The sequence below is a fragment of the Silene latifolia genome, chromosome 2 (genome assembly GCF_048544455.1).
Source record: "Silene latifolia isolate original U9 population chromosome 2, ASM4854445v1, whole genome shotgun sequence".
Classification (NCBI taxonomy): domain Eukaryota; kingdom Viridiplantae; phylum Streptophyta; class Magnoliopsida; order Caryophyllales; family Caryophyllaceae; genus Silene; species Silene latifolia.
The window spans coordinates 46,010,064-46,013,522 of record NC_133527.1 but is presented as its reverse complement, the minus strand read 5'-3'; the positions used below and the strand labels follow the sequence as shown (position 1 = coordinate 46,013,522).

General features: G+C 36.1%; 1 long non-coding RNA gene across 1 annotated transcript; it reads left to right on the top strand.

Annotated features, from left to right (window-relative positions):
- Window positions 1–401: 401 nt before the first annotated feature.
- Window positions 402–2,404, top strand: LOC141629478 (uncharacterized). Its single transcript, XR_012537294.1, has 2 exons — window positions 402–507; window positions 2,241–2,404. It is a non-coding gene; the product is annotated as an uncharacterized LOC141629478 (long non-coding RNA).
- Window positions 2,405–3,459: the final 1,055 nt, after the last annotated feature.

Sequence of the window (3,459 nt, the reverse complement as noted above, 5' to 3'; positions counted from 1 at the left end):
TCTTGACGGAATTTGCGTTTGACTTACGGATTTAATTATTATTGAAACAAGTCAAACCCGACTCGTAAAAATCCCGACTAAAAATCCCGCTCTTCTCCTTTCCTCTTCCCTTTCCCGCGGGTCAGCCCCCTTCCCCTTCTATTTTCTGATTTTTCTTCCTCTAACTTCATCTTCTACCTTATGATAAACAAACCAAACATATTTTTCACAAATTCAAGCTGTTTTGGCCATAATTCCTTCGTTTCTTATCGGATTTTCACGAAATTTACCTTTCCTAATCCCCTCGAGATCTACAACTTAGTATGTTCTAATTTCAGTTTTCTTGAAGTTGTTTTAAGGCCAATTTTCGGAAATTCGGTATTATGTACTTATATTTGTGTTTTTATTGTTTATTTAGGTGAAGGATTGGAAGACGAGTTTGGGGACTCGTATATTATTGAAGATAGCGGATAGTTGCTAGTTAGGGTTTGGGTTTGAGGTGCTAATTGCTCTTTTTTCTAGCTTAAGGTAACATATTTCGAGTTACTCGACGGATTATCGTCACAATCTTTGTTGTTTTGGATGTTTTGTGATTTTTGGTTTAAGTAATAATTTTCACATGTTAAAATATGGTTGCATGCATGCTTAATTTATGCCTTTTGGTTAGTTTAAGTTAGGATATTAGTAATGGAACGATTAATTAATGATTAGATGATGTTAAAACGAGTTAAAATGAAGAAAAAACGGAAAAAAAAGAGGAATAGGGTGACGGGCAGCAGGCCGGCAGGCCGTGGCAGCCCACGGCTAGCCCACGGCTGGCCCGGGTCGGTCCGTTGCTTGTTTCATGATTTCCATGTAAAATTCGTCATTTCGGGTTTATTAATGACATAGTTAGTATGAGTACACTTTAGGAATTGAATCATATTAGTAATAAAAATTATGTTAAGGGTAAAACTATGCTTATATTAATAGTTATCACATGTTAGGATAGTTTACAAAATGAAATTGTAAATAATAGGCTCGTAATGAATTGTATAGCGATAATTGTAATGCTTTGTTGATTGTCCGAAAACGAGCCTTAATCCCTTTGACCGACTCGATGTCGATCAATTGAGTGATTGGTCGACCGCAATTTAACCCGCACTGTCGCAGGTGGGGTTGCGGGTAAAAATTCGGTTGGATGAAATTTTGAATGAATTAGATAGTCGGCCTTTTTCTTGTTTTAGGTCATTCATTATATTTTTATCTCACATGTGTAATTAGTTGATTTAAGTAGCTTTTTATATTGTAAAAACGGCCCTAGATTCCCCGAAGCCTTTAATTTGGTTAATATTGTTAGAATTGGAAGTTTGTATTGAGGATTACGTTGGTTTATCTCATTGATTAGACATTTATATAGCCTTTCACATGATAGAATATTAGAATTTATGTTTGTAAGTAGGACTTATTGCCCTCTTATGGTTAAGTGGGTGTCTTAAATGACTTGTGTGGTGAGTCTTGTGTGGTGTGGGCTAAAGTATTCAAGCTGGGACTAGCTGGGACTAGGTCCTAGGTGAGTATTTCGGCCTTCATCATAGATAGGTCTTTATAGTCTCTGACGAGTATATGTTCACTGCTTGATAACCTTTGTGTTCCTGACTAGTGGATTTATATCCAAGTTGGGGCATGACCTCAGGTACTTATTTTGATAGTATGGGGTCAGCTTACGTACTAGCCAACCCTTCGGTGGTGTCCTTAGGGTACTCACTTCACTTTGTTTTAAAAAAAGTTGTGGGTCTTGGGTGCGGTGGTGTGTATCCGCATGTCTAGGTCCGCGCAGATTTTAGGCTAGGGTTGTGTTGTCTCTTGGCCATGTTTTATTAATATTAACCGCTGAGCCAAGATACCGGTTCGATTACCTTCCCTACCTCGTGGTATAGACTCGAGTTACAAAGTGACTATTGACCGTACTAAGAACTTATGCCTGTCTTTGATATATTGCCCTTTCTTGTATGGTGATTTTATGAACTGTAATAGGTGAGATGTAAGCCGGTTACAGCTGATAAAGTTTGGATTACTATTTGTTACATGATTCACATGATAGTTTAGTTTGGTCAGTTTAGGGGTCATTTGTTAGAATACATGATAAGTAAATGGTTTATCAAATTGTTTACATGTTACATTACATGTTACATTAATTTTGACGATTCGTGGTTGGGAGGACTCGAAGTTACTCCCCACTGAATTGTGGCTTTCGTGTTTGTATAAAATGCGATTGACAGGTTGTTGATGCTTTGTTGGGGGTCACAGACGAGCTAGTGAGCAAGGAACCTTGGACCTAGTTTGGTTTTCTTTTGTAGAAACCTTTAATCTTTTGGTTATGTAAATAACCTTTTAACTTTTGGTTTGTATATAATTTGAAGGGACATATGTCTCCCTTTTTCTATTTTGGGTTTGTATCTTTCTACTTTCTATTTAGCTATGGCATGTAAAGTAGTTCATCAGCTTTTGCAGGGTTTTGGCACCCGCTTCTGGGAATGTTGGACTTCTTGAGTTGGATTGGTTGTGAATGGTTTAGTTAGAAATTTTTTTAAAATTGCAGGTTTTTGACTAGTTGAACCATTTACAAACATATCCTACCAGTTTTTCTGTAGAATTACATAATTTTTTTAAGGCTAGAATTTAGGGTGTTAAAATACATGTCATTGAACTAAATTAGCCTCGGTTCATTGATGTTTTTGTTTTGTATTGTTTTTTCCTAAGATTATTTAAAATTGAAGTTGGTTTTAAGGGAAACAGTTCTTAGTAGGAAACGATGGGAGAGTCAAATTGCTATAAATTGTTTTTCTTTTTAAGTATAGACCATTGTCATAATTTGTTTTTTCATTTAAAAATAAACTAATACTTCCTCTGTTCCATTTGTTTTTTTAAATTTTGCTTTTGCACACAGATTAAGAAAGTGGAAACAAGTGGGGTATGTAATGTTTTCATATATTAGATTTCCTCATATGTGTAGACCTCAATTTTTTTTTTTTTTTTTTTTTTTTGGGAAAAGGTAAGTTTTATATAGTTCCAAATCACCAAATACACTTATACGGGATACTACCTATACTTCTTACACTCGAGCAAGTAGACTGTCAGTCCATTGTTTTGCTGATCTAGACATACCTAGATCACTTTTACATCGAATTCTAGCACAGACTTGCATCCTAACACTTTGATACACAATTTCAGGCCTGGGAACCGCCTGCTCTAATCTACTACAGTTCCTATGATACCAAATCTGGTACATCATATTAGCAATAGCTGCTGCAATAATAATGTGCTTAACCATTAGTGACCGTACCCTCACTCGAATCCACCAGTTGATCACATCAGTCTCAGGGAGTGTCACATGCATCCACTTAGCCATCATTTCCTAACATTTCTTGCTGAAAACACAAGAGAAGAAAAGATGATTAATGTTTTCCTCTTCAATCTCACATAAGAAACATCGGTTCT